This window comes from Enhydra lutris, unplaced genomic scaffold (genome assembly GCF_002288905.1).
Source record: "Enhydra lutris kenyoni isolate GAN:26980312 unplaced genomic scaffold, ASM228890v2 scaffoldscaffold9, whole genome shotgun sequence".
Classification (NCBI taxonomy): domain Eukaryota; kingdom Metazoa; phylum Chordata; class Mammalia; order Carnivora; family Mustelidae; genus Enhydra; species Enhydra lutris.
Genome location: NW_019154093.1, coordinates 58,337,733 through 58,351,411, shown reverse-complemented (window position 1 = coordinate 58,351,411; position 13,679 = coordinate 58,337,733). Strand labels below are relative to the sequence as shown.

At 35.4% G+C, this 13,679-nt stretch overlaps 1 protein-coding gene across 1 annotated transcript in view; it reads right to left on the bottom strand.

The window, feature by feature from the left end:
* The window catches only part of LOC111143581 (epoxide hydrolase 4), a 44,459-nt gene that overhangs the window by 7,094 nt on the left and 23,686 nt on the right, over nucleotides 1-13,679 (bottom strand). The window lies entirely within an intron of this gene.

Genomic DNA, 13,679 nt, shown 5'->3' with positions numbered 1-13,679 from the left:
CTCTCTCTCTGCCTGCCTCTCAACCTACTTGTGATCTCTGTCTGTCAGATAAATAAATAAATCTTTAAAAAAATGAAAAAAAAAAGAAATATATTACATATTTTTTTAAGATGTATTTATCCAGTTTAGAGAGAGTGTGTGTGAGTGGGGGGAGGGGCAGAGGGAGAGAAAGATTCTCAAGCCGACTCCCAACTGAGCACAGAGCTCAATGTGGGACTCAATACCACAACTCTGAGATCATGACCTGAACCAAAGTCAAAAGTCAGACGCTTAACTGACTGAGCCACCCAAGGTGCCCCTGAAATATGTTACATATAAAAGAAAGTATCCACCAGGAGCGCCTGGGTGGCTCAGTCATTAAGTGTCTGCCTTTGTTTCAGGTTGCCATCCAGGAATCCTGGGATGGAGTCCCCACATCAGGATCCCTGCTCAGTGGGTAGTCTGCTTCTCCCTCTCCCACTCCCCTGCTTGTGTTCCCTCTCTGCTGTGTCTCTCTCTGTTGAATAAATAAATAAAATAATAAAAAAGGGAAAGTATCTACCAAAAAATTGCTAGAACTAATACATGAATTCAACAAAATCACAGGATAGGATCAATGGACAGAAATTTGTTGCATTTCTATACACCAATAATAAAGCAGCAGAAAAATAAATCAAAGAATCAATCTCATTTACAATTGCACCCAAACCAATAAGATACCTAGGAATAAACCTAACCAAAGAGGTAAAAGATCTGCACTCTGAAGACTATAGAACACTGATGAAAGATATTTAAGAGGACACAGCAAAATGGAAAAATACTACACACTCATGGATTAGAAAAACAAACATTGCTAAAATGTCCATATTACCCAAAGCAATCTACACAAAAGACCCTAAATAGCCAAAGCAATTCTGAAAAAGAAAAGGAAAGCTGGAGGCATCATAATTCCAGATTTCAAGTTATATTACAAAGCTATAAGAATCAAGACAGTATGGTAATGGCACAAAAACAGACACAGATCAATGGAACACAATAGAGAACCCAGAAATGGACCCACAGCTATGTGGTCAACTAATATTCAACAAAGCAGGAAAGAATATTCAATGGAAAAAAGAAAATGCAGATAGTGTTGGGAAAACTGGACAGCGGCATGCAGAAGAATGAAACTGGACCATTTTCTTAGACCATTCACAAAAATAAAATAAAAATGGATGAAAGACTTAAATGTGAGACAGAAATCCATCAAAATCATAGAAGAGGGGCACCTGGTTGGCTCAGTGGTTTAAAGCCTCTGCCTTCAGCTCAGGTCATGATCTCAGGGTCCTGGGATCAAGCCCTGCATCAGGCTCTCTGCTCAGCGGGGAGCCTGCTTCCTCCTCCTCTCTCTCTCTCTCTCTGCCTGCCTCTCTGCCTACTTGTGATCTCTGTCAAATGAATAAATAAAATCTTAAAAAAAAAAATCCTAGAGGAGAACACAGGCAGAAACCTCTTTGACCTCAGCCATAGCAACTTCTTACTAGATACATCTCTAGAGGCAAAGAAAACAAAAGCAAAAATGAACTATGGGGACTTCATCAAGATAAAAAGCTTCTGCACAGCAAAGGAAACAGTCAACAAAATAAAAGGCGACCTACAGAATGGGAGAAGATATTTGCAAATATCTTAACAGATAAAGGGCTAGTACCCAAAATCTGTAGAGAACTTATCAAACTCAACACCCAAAAAATAAACAATCCAGAGAAGAAATGGGCAGAAGATATGAACAGATACTTTTCCAAAGAAGACATACAAATGGCCAACAGACACATGAAAAGATGCCCAACATCACTCATCATCAGGGAAATACAAATCAAAACCAGGATGAGATACCACTTCACATCTGTCAGAATCACTAAAATTAACAACACAGGAAACAATAGGTGTTAGGATGTGGAGAAAGGGGAACTCTCTCATACTGTTGGTGGGAATGCAAACTGGTGTAGCCACTCTGGAAAATAGTATGGAGCTTCCTCAAAAAGGTAGAAATGGAACTACCCTATGACCCATCAATTGCACTACTAGCTATTTACCCAAAAAATAAAAAATACTGATTCAAAGGGGCAAATGCATCCTAATGTTTATGGCAGCATTGTCAACAATAGCCAAATTATGTAAATAGCCCAAATGCCCATCAACTGAGGGATAGATAAAGAAGTTATGGCATATATATAGATAGAGATAGAGATACATAGATATAGATATATAGATATAGATATATCTCACCATATACACCACTATATATATAAAATATATATTTTATATAATATTATATATTATAAAATAATATATAGTAAAATATTACTCAGCCATCAGAAAGAATGAAATCTTGCCATTTGCTATGACCTGGATGGAGCTAGAGTATATTATGTTAAAAGAATTAAGTCAGTTAGAGGAAGACAAATACCATATGATTTCACTAATGTGGAATTTAATCAACAGAAGAACATACGGGAAGGAAAAAATGATAGAGAACAAACTGAAGGTTAATGGATGGAGGTGGGTGGGGGGCAGGTTAAATGGGTGATGGGCATTAAGGAGGGCACTTGTGATGAGCACTGGGGTATTGTAGGTAAGTGAATTCTACTCCTGAAACCAATTTTAGCATATATGTTAACTAAGTAGAATTTAAATAAAAACCTGAAAAGAAAAAAATAATAAAAAAGTATGTACAGCATTGTGGCTACAGTATACTGTATTGCATATTTAAAAGTTGCTGAGAGAGATCTTAAAAATTCTCATCATAAGAAAAATAATTTATAACTAGGTATAGGGACAATGTTAATTAGACTTTTGGTGATCATTTCACAATATATACAGATATTGAATCATTACATTGTACACCTGAAACCGCTGTAATGTTTTAAGTCAATCATACCTCAATATAAAAAAATAAGCAAATAAACAAGCAAATAAATAGTAAAACATTATTTTAGAGAGTATGTTAAGCTGATGAACTTACTGGGAAAACACTTGATAAAATATATGTGATTAAAAATTACTTAGTAAGTTTAGAAACAATTTGAAAAATCTAAAAACTGTAATAAGTAGTAACAATTTCTGGTCTATATCGCTAATTATTCAACCTATCAAAATATATTTTTAACATACTTATTTCAAATAAGTCTGTTTTACCATATTACTTTTCCAAAGTCTGAGTTATCAGCTGATATATAAGTATTAAACCAGCAATTTCCAGAGTGTTATACACTCCATCGTTACTTTTCTATGTGGAAATATTTTACTACTTTAAGAAGACACTGTAGAAAACAATCGCATCAATATACTCACTACCAGCTTAATAAATAAAACACTGCAAATATGGGACACCTGGGTGGCTCAGTTGGTTAAGCAGCTGCCTTCGGCTCAGGTCATGATCCCAGCGTCCTGGGATCGAGTCCCACATCGGGCTCCTTGCTTGGCGGGGAGCCTGCTTCTCCCTATGCCTCTGCCTGCCATTCTGTCTGCCTGTGCTCGCTCTCTCTCCCTCTCTCTCTGACAAATAAATAAAATCTTTAAAAACAAACAAACAAAAAAACACTGCAAATATGATGAGACCTTTCCTTGATAACATTTTTCTTCTACTCACCCTAAGGCAGTAGTTCTCAAAGTGTGGTCAACAGACAAGAAGCATCAGTATCACCTGAGAACTTCTCAGAAATGACAACACTTGGGACCCATCCCAGACTGAATGGTGGGGTCCAGCCATCTGTGTTTTAACATGCTCTCCACGTGATTCTGATACACACTATGGTGAAGAACCACTACCAGAGGGGAATGACTAGATTGAATTTAGTTCTTATCATCCCCATGATGTTTTTAAACTTGTATTATGTATATTAAGATAACTCTCCCCATTCCTATGGTTTCTTTGAGGAGTGTTTTTCCTTAACCCCTCCTGGATCTTTGTTCCGCCCCTGAATGGTGAGTGACAGTTGCTGGTTCAGGGTGCTGAACTAGGTGGGTCTATCAAATATGTCCTGAGAGTAAGAAATTCAATCCCTTTCTCTTCCTCTCTCTACCAGATTCGTGGAAGGCAGTGACTTGAGAGGCAAGGGAAGTAGAGCTTGTTCTGCAAACTTTTCCACAGATGATCTGTTCTAAAGTTTAGACTGGCATTAGAGCATTAGCAAGACCATTCTTGTTCTCATATTAAGCCATAGTCTCTCCTTTATCAGTAATGAAAGTGATAGTTTGGTTTTCATTTGCTGACTCTTGTTTGATTTCTGAACTGGCTCAGAAATTGAAAAAGGGGTACTATTTATCAGCTCTTCTCTAATACAGTACATATTCTATAAACAATAGATGGAGGTGTTTTAGATTTTTTATAACTTCACATAAATGACCTAATACTGTACATTCTTCCACAACTGCTTTTGTGCCTTAATGTTATATTTTTAAGATTATCTATTGATGATACATTTAGTTTACTCCATTTTCACTCCCATATAGAATTTCATCTTATGATTATACCACAGTTGATCCATTGTCCTGTTAATGGCCACTTAAAATTTTCCAATTACTTTGATAATTCAGATAATATTGATCTTATTCTTGTACATGTCCACTTGTGCACTTATGGAAGGGTTTCCTTAAGGTACATTCCCCAAACAGAATTGTTTCCTCAGAGAATATGGACATCTTCAACTTTAGTCAATATTGTCAAGTTGTTTTCCAAATGGATTGTAGGCTCCAAAGCAGCATGTAAGAATTCATCTTCCTCTACACCATTGCCAACACTTGTTCTCAAAAGTTTAAATTTTTCATTCATTTGAGATGGAATACTTCTCATTGATGTAGAGATTGTTCCCTAAAACTTCTTCCATTCCACTATAGTGATAGAAAATCCAATTTTCAGTTGGACTAAGGGCCACCCAGAATAAAGACTGAATACACTTGCCAGCGTTCTTGCAGCAAGGTGAGGATATGTGATTTATTAGAAACAATGTGTGCATCTTCTAAATTGTAGTCCAGTATGCCCGCCCTTCCCGTCTTCCCACTGACTGAAATGTAAACATGGTGGTAAACCATCTTGCATCCCAAGAACAAGGGCAACACCCCCAGGATGGCAGAACAAAACATAAAGTGCCTACATCTCTGATCAAAGAGTGACTTAAGAGCTCCATGATTTCATGGAGCACAGCCAACACACCAGCCTAGACTTTCACTTGTGAGAGAAATATATATATTTCTTTATGCTTTTATTTTAGGTCTCTATTACAAGCAGTAAAACTTATATACTATATCTGACTATTAGTAAGTTTGGGCATCTTTCAAGTCATTGACCATTTAATTTCTCTTCTGTGAATTGCCTTTTTATATCCTTTACCCATTTTATGTTCTTTATCCATCCCATTCTTTATAAACTCTAGATATTATTAGTTCATGATTGATTGTGTATTGCAATTAACTTTTCCCCATCTAAAGCTTGCCCTACCATTTTATGGTATCTTTTTATTATATAGATGTTTTTCATTTTAATGAGTCAAATTTATCAGTATTCTTCATAATTTAAGCTCTTTGTGTCTTATTTAAGAAATCTTTCCTACCTGAGGTCATGAAAGTTTTTTCTTACCTTCCAAACATTTGAAAGTTTTGCTTATTATATTTCATTTTTTAAAATTTCCCTAAGGTTGATTTCTTATTTAGTAAGAGCTAGGAATCTAATCTCATTTTATTCTATTTGGATATCCAATAGTTCCAGCAACATGTATGGAATATTTTTACCACTGGTTTAAAACGTTCTATGTTATAGCAAGTTTCCATATGTGCAGTTCAATTTTTGGGCTTTCTTTTCTGTTCCATTAGTCAACTTGTCTATCCCAGAGTCAACTCCATATTTTATTAATTTTAGATTCTCATTATAAGCCTTAAAATTGGATAGGGTTAGACACCCATCTATCCTTTTCTTTAAAACTATCTTGGTCATCCTCAGCCTTTTGTTCTTCCATACACATTTCAGAATCAGTTTTTCAAGTTTCATTAAAATTTCTCTTTTAATGATTGATTGAAATTAAATTATATTTATAGGCAAATTTGTGAATAATCAAGAACTATGATATTGAAGTTTTCCAATCATGAATATGATAAACCAGGACTAATTTTCACTGGTTTACAATAGCAAGTCTTTATGGATTGTTAAAATATTAAAATATTTCTCTACTAATTAGTAAATAGCTACTGCCCTTAGTCTGTATTCTTTACTAATTCCAATCAACTTTAACAGTCCATAAAGGTGATCTTTTGTTAGAGTCATTCCTATATACACAATTTTTTTTTGCTATTATAGGGGTATCTATTTTTAAAATGTGTTTCTCAATTATTCATTTATAAGATCATATTTTTGTATATTACACTTACATATATCAACTTTGCTGAACTATTTTGTTTGAATAAGTTTTCTGAAGATTATTTTTCTAGATAACAACCACATTATCTATGTATTATCATGGCTTTGTTTCCTGCTTTCCTAATACTTACACTTTTCCAGCTTTTTTTCTTATATGGCTAAGACCTCCAATACAGTGGTGAAAAGAGGCAGTTATAGTCACCAAGTCGATCTTTAGACTTCATTTTTTTTTAATATTTTATTTATTTATTCAACAGAGAGAGAGATCACAAGTAGGCAGAGAGGCAGGCAGAGAGAGAGAGAGAGGAGGGGAAGCAGGCTTCCTGCTGAGCAGAGAGCCCGACGCGGGGCTCGATCCCAGGACCCTGGGATCATGACCTGAGCCGAAGGCAGAGGCCCAACCCACTGAGCCACCCAGGCGCCCCTAGACTTCATTTTTGAAGAAAATGTTTTTCAGTGTGTCATCATAAAGTCTGATATTTGTTATAGGTTTCTGGTAGACAGAAGTTCCCTTCTGCATTGTTGTAATAATGGAACCGTACTGTGATTAATAGAAAGACACTAACAGACACAGAGAATATCAAGTTTAATGGTAAAGGGAAAAGAAACCTACAAAGGTGGTTTTATAAACAGAAGGTAACATTATTCTATCAGATAGAGGAAGGACTTCCCAGATCTTCCAAAGTTTCCCATGGTGATACAGCTATTGGACAGTACCACAAAGTATTTTCTGCTTTTGGTATAGGCTTTTCATTCTCTTGGTCCTGACTCCTGGAATATATTTTTATGGGCCTGCCAGCTGCCCAGGTGCAAATAACCAGTGCAAAAACACTTTCAATACCTTATTTTTTTTCTTGGACAATTAAGTAAAGCAAAGGTTAGTTTCTCATACTATCCCTGCAGGAGATTCTGGCTTATCGCCTGAGGCCCAATTTCACATCCACTGTTTCTAGATTACCAAGAGCTGTTGCATGAGTATGTGTTGAATATTATTGAGTGCTTCTTCTTAATTTTATTTTTTAAAGATTTTTAATATATTTATTTGAAAGACAGAAAGAAGGAGTGAGAGAGCATGCACAAGCAGGGAGGAGGGACATAGGGAGGGGGAGAAGCAGTCTCCCCACCACAGGAAGCCCTACGTGGGACTTGATCCCAGAACCCCAGGATCATGACCTGAACAGAAGGCAGATGCTTAACCAGCTGAGCCACCTAGGTGCCCCTTAATTGATTTAGATGATCATATTTTTCCTTTTAATCTGTTACTATGGTAAATTAAAGTAATGAATTTTAATGCTAACTGGTTTAACTTTCAATGCATGCTGGATTCAGTTCAAAATTATTTCGTTTTGCATTTATGGATTTATGTTCATAATGTAGTTTGACCTATAATTTTCCTGTTTTATACAATCCTTGTCTTGTTTTGGTGTGAAAGTTATACCAGCTTCACAAAATAAGCTGAAGCAAATGGCTTCTTTTTATAATGTCTAAAAGTGTCTATTAAAGAGTGGGATTTCTAAGGGTGTCTGGGTGCCTTAGTCAGTTAAGTATCTGCTTTCAGCTCAGGTCATGATCTTGGAGTCCTGGGATCAAGCCCCACATCAGGCTTCCTGCTCAACGAGGAGTCTGCTTTTCCCTCTCCCTCTGCCCCTTCCCCTGCTCATGCTCCCTTGCCCTCTCAATTAAATACATAAAATCTTAAAAAAAAAAAGTGGAATTTCTGCATCAGAATTTATCTATAAACCACCTATGCCTGTTTGTGTGGATGTGTATTGTGTTCTTGTGGAAGTGCTTTAAATTAGTAATTCAAGTTCATTAACCATTATGTCTATTCAGGTTTTCTAATTCTTCATGTGTCAATTTGGTTGCTGTATTTTTCTTTTTTCTTTTTTTAAGATTTTATTTATTCGTTTGACAGAGAGAGAGAACACAAGGAGTGGGAGAGGCAGGCAGAGGGAGAAGGAAAAGCAGACTCCCCACTGAGCAGGGAACCCACGCAGGTTTGATCCCAGGACCCTGATCATGACCCGAGCCAAATGCAGATGCTTAACAAACTGAGCCACCCAGGCGCCACAGCCGCTACATTTTTCTTAAAAGCTGCCCATTTTTTCAAAGTTCTCCAATTTGTTAATCTAAATTTTATATTTTAGTCTCTGTTATGTTATATAAGTATGTAAGTATAAACTTGTAACTTATAACTTATATATATATATAAAACTTATATAAGTTATAAATATATAAGTTTATACTTATATCTATTTTCTGCTCAATTTGTTTATTCATTTTTTTAAACCAATCTTGGCAAAATTTTATCTGTATTAATGATCTTCAAATAATCTGCTTTTGATTTTTTTTATTCTCTCTATTGCGTCTTTGTCTTTGATTTTATTTGCTTTTGTTTTGATTTTATTATTTTTTTGTTGGTGTTTACTAATTTCCATTATTATTTTTTAAAATTCATGAGTAATTTTTTTAAAAACATTTTTTTGTGTAGACTCCATGCCCAGCATTGAGCCCAACATGGAGCTTGAACTCATGACCCTGAGCTGAAATCAAGAGCTGGATGCTTAACCAACCGAGCCACCCAGGCATCCATGAATAATTTTTTAAAAGTTTTTATTTAAATTCCAGGTAGTTAACATAAAGTTTAATACTAGATTCAGGTGTACAATATAGTGATTCAACACTTCCATACAACACCTGGTGCTCATCACAAATGCACTCCTTAATCCCCATCACCTATTTAACCAAGCTCTCCACCCTCCTCCAATCTGGTAACCATCAGTTTGTTCTCTATAGTTAAAACTCTGTTTCTTGTTTTGTCTCTCTCTCTTTTTTTTTTCCCCTTGCTCATTTGTTTTGTTTCTTAAATTCCACAAATGAGTGGATTCATATGGTGTTTGTCTTTCTCTGACTGACTTATTTTTCTTACCTAGCATTATACTCTCTAGTTTCATCCATATTGTTAGGTATGGCAAAATTTCATTCCTTTTTATGGCTGAGTAATATTCCATGGTATATGTATACCACATCTTTATCCATTCATTAGTCGACAGACACTGGGGCTATTTCCATAATTTGGCTATTGCTGATAATGTTACTATAAAAATGCTTGTATCCCTTTGAATCAGTATTTTTTATTTCTTTGAGTAAATACCTAGTAGTGCAATTACTGGATCATAAACATGAGTAATATAAAAGTTGTTTAAATTTCTGAATATAAGGAGTTTTCCAAAAGTTTGTCATTATTGTTCATTTCTAACTGCATTATATTCAGAGAAAACAATCTATATGATATTGATCCTTTCTTTAATATTGGTTAGGATTTGCTCTGTAGTCTAGTATGTAATCAATCTTTGTAAACATTTCTATGTACCTAAAAATACTGTGTATTTTCTGATTATTGGATGCAGGATTCTAGAATTGTTCATCAGATCAAAGATGTTGTTCAAATCTCCCATATCTTTGTTAATTTTTTTCCTGCTTGATTGGTCAACTTTTGAGAGAGGTTATTTAAATCTCAAGTAGTAATTGTGGATTTGTCATTTTTCCTTGTAAGTTTCAGTTTTTGCTTTATTATTTGGTGTTTTGTTATAGGTTTACACTTGTTTATCTTTTTGTAGGTTAGATCCTACTGGTTAATCCAATTCCTAGCTCATTCTAGTTCCTTGGCTCCAATGTTTGAGAGTCCTTAAATGAGGTTATGGTCCTGAGGAAACTTAGGGTGATAAATGAGAATGATTTCCCTACCTGAGTATAATATACCATACTTTGTTTGTAGTCATTATATATTGCATAACCATTTTTAATTATGTACTTGGTCTCAATTACCCAATGTAAAGAACCATCAGAAGAGGTCAGTTGAGCTTTCAGAAGGTCTGATGTGACCTTGACCCAGCTAGATGTAACCTATAGCAATCTAGTTTCAAACTGTCTTTCACCTTTATATAAAATTTTAAGTTTTGACCTTCACAGGCCTGCTTTTTTTCACTCTTTCTCTCTCCATGCTAATTAGTAGGATTCTAGAGCTTACTCTTGGGAACGCAGGGCCTCCTAATGAACAATTGTTAGTAAAAGAGCCTCAGAAAGATGAGAATATTTTCTCTCTTTCCTTGTAGCTACTTGCTTTGTATCACAAAGGTAACTTTGATAAAGGGATAAATCAAGAACATTTAAAAACTATTATTCTTTTTCTCCTATTAAAAATTTAGACTTGTATGAAAATATGTCATTCTATTTTCTCTTAGAACTCTCTTTACAAATGCTATTTCTAAAAAACAAACAAATGACAAAACATGGACTTGACAGTGCTGCTATATCCTACGAGATATAACCTGTAGTGTCTGCAGTGTCAGTCTGCCTTTCTAATCATTGACTTGTTTGATAAAGGGTACCCACAAATATGCTTTAAATTAACATCTCTGTTTTGCTGAAGATTTTTACATTTATATTTATAAATTTTGTTGTTGTTAGTCAAAAAAGAAGGTTTGGGTTTGCCTCTTCTCCCCCCATTCATATAATCTCATGACTCCCCTTGGATTCTCTATTCAAAGAGTTTGAGAGATTTTGTTTTATTTAAAATAAGACCCACTAGAGAGGCACCTGGCTGGCTTAGTCGGTGGAGCACTCAACTTTTGATTTTGGGATTGTAGTTCAAGCCCCATGTTGGGTTTAGAGATTACCTAAAAATAAAATCTTTAAATAAATAAAGAAAACATACCCACTGTAACTTTTTCCCATCTTCCTATTTTCAACCCTTTTGTGTCCTTATGCTTTAATTGTGACTCAATCCAATCTGATATTTAGTTTTTTAACTGGCAAGTATAATACATTCATATTTATTATGCTTACTGACATATTTAAATTGTTTTTGACATCTTATTTTGTGGTTTCTATTTACTTTGCTTCCTTTTTCTCTTTTCCTGCCTTCTTTTGAATTGATAGCTTTCTTGTCACCCTCTACTGGTTTGAAAATAATACACTAGAGCGCCTGGGGGGCTCAGTCCTTAAGTGTCTGCCTTCAGCTCAGGTCATGATCCCAAGGTCCTGGAATTGAGGCCCCCATCAGGCTCCCTGCTTGGTGGGAAGCCTTCCTTTCCCTCTCTCACTCCCCCTGCTTGTGTTCCCTCTCTCTCCATATCTCTCTCTGTCAAATAAATAAAATCTTTAAAAAAGAAAATGATACACTCTATTTCTATTTTATTTTACTAGAAAAAAATTCTTAGCATGAATATGTATATCTAATGCTATCATCTATCTATATAATTTCTAATTTCATCCTCTATGTCAAATATAACCTATCTTTTATATTTTCACTTCTTTATCTAAGCTAGATCCTAGGTGATTTTTTCAGAGCTATCTTCCAATTCATAATTCTCTTTAGTTTGTCTGATCTGCTATTTAACTCCTTTATGGAATTTTAGATTTCAATAACCATGTTTTTCTTTTCAAAAATTTCTTTTGTTCCTTTCTGCTCTTTCCAGCAGTCTTGATATTTTCTTATTCTTTCTCTTATTTTTTATTCTTTCATATATTTAATGATTTAAACATACTTTATAATCTGATAGTTCCGGTATTTGAAATGTGTAAGGGTTCTGCTGCAATTGTTTTCTGACTCGTTCATGGTAGATTAGTATTTTTCATAATTTGGATTATGAACTCATCTTCACAGAATTTTATCTGTGGGAATATTGTAAGTCTTAGTTGAAATGTATCCTCCAGAGAAATTCTGCCTTTGTTTCTGCCAGGCTTGCTAGGAATTGTTACCAGCCTAGGATGATACTGAAATATAATGTTTTCCCTGATAATTTTAGTGTTACAGAGGTAGCATAAATTCAAGGTCCTAAACCCTTTTTAAGGCATGCTGTGGGTTGCAAATTCTTGAGGGAAATATTTTTCTCCCATCTAGAGCCCAAACCCAAACAGACAAATCTCCGTATCTTGTCTTTCATTCTATACTTTCTCCCTAGACAATATCTTCTGAACAAAAGCATCATTTGTCTCTGCCAGTGACACCAAGATTTTACATATCTTCAGCACAGATTCTCAACCTTTGAATTCCAAACCCTCGTATCTATCTACCTATTTGAATATTTAAGGTACCATCTCAATCTCCACTAGTTTAAGATCAATAAAGTTTATGACCTTCCCTTCAAAACCAGTTCTCTTCTAGTGTTTTCTATCTCAGTGAATGGCATGACTATCCATACAGCTGTACAAGCCAGGAATTCAGGAGCCATCCTTGACATCCCTCTTTTTCTCATCCTGCCCACCCCAAACTAACCCATCACCAACCCCTGTCACTTTTCCTCTTAAATATCTCTTAAATCTACTGATTCTCCCCATATCCACTGCCTTCAGACTACTTCAGGCTACTACTATGCTCTTTAACCTGGACCACTGGACTTTCCTTACATTGAAAGAATTTATCCAAATAGAGATTGGATTGTTTCTCTTTACTGCTTGAAACACTCATTTACTAGTGTCACATTCATAGCTCTTAAGTACTTAATATTGTCTGTGCAGCTCTGCATGACCAGCCACTGCTAATTCTTGGACCCATTTTCATTTCAATGTCTTCTCTGTGCTAGCCACATTAGCCCTCATTGTATTACTTAAAACCACAATTCTCTGTCTTCCCACGCAGCTTTGGTACATGCTATTTCCTTTTTCTGGAATGTCAGTCCCTCCATCCCCAACTTTATCTAGTCATTATGCAACTCATTCTTCATTTCTCTATTCAAACATTATTTGTTCAGTTCTCATCCCTTTCTTTCAATGTCTTTGTTTATTTATAACAATATATACATTGCTGTGGTTACATGCTTGATGTCTGTTTTTCCCCCTTGGCTAGTGAGATCAGAACTGTTGTCTAGTTTTGCTTCTTACTTTATCTTGAGTGCTGGCATAGACCAGAATGTAGAAAGTGCTTAATAATAATAAATATTTCTTGAATGAATAATGATCATTAAAAATAAGATTACAAATACACATCTATTCATTATAATCCAAAGGTAAAGAAGAAGTGGATAGAGTTACAGATAAAATAAGTGACAACTACATGGGGGAACCCATTATACTACTCTCTTTACTTTTCCATGTTTAAAGTTTCCTTAAGAAATACGCAACTTACAAAATCAGAACACTTTATTTGAGTGTCTGGATAAACAGTGAATGTAATCTTAAAAATAAAATATTGGCTTGGGACGCCTGGGTGGCTCAGTTGGTTAAGCTGCTGCCTTCAGCTCAGGTCATGATCCCAGCATCCTGGGATCGAGTCCCACATCGGGCTCCTTGCTCAGCAGAGAGCCTGCTT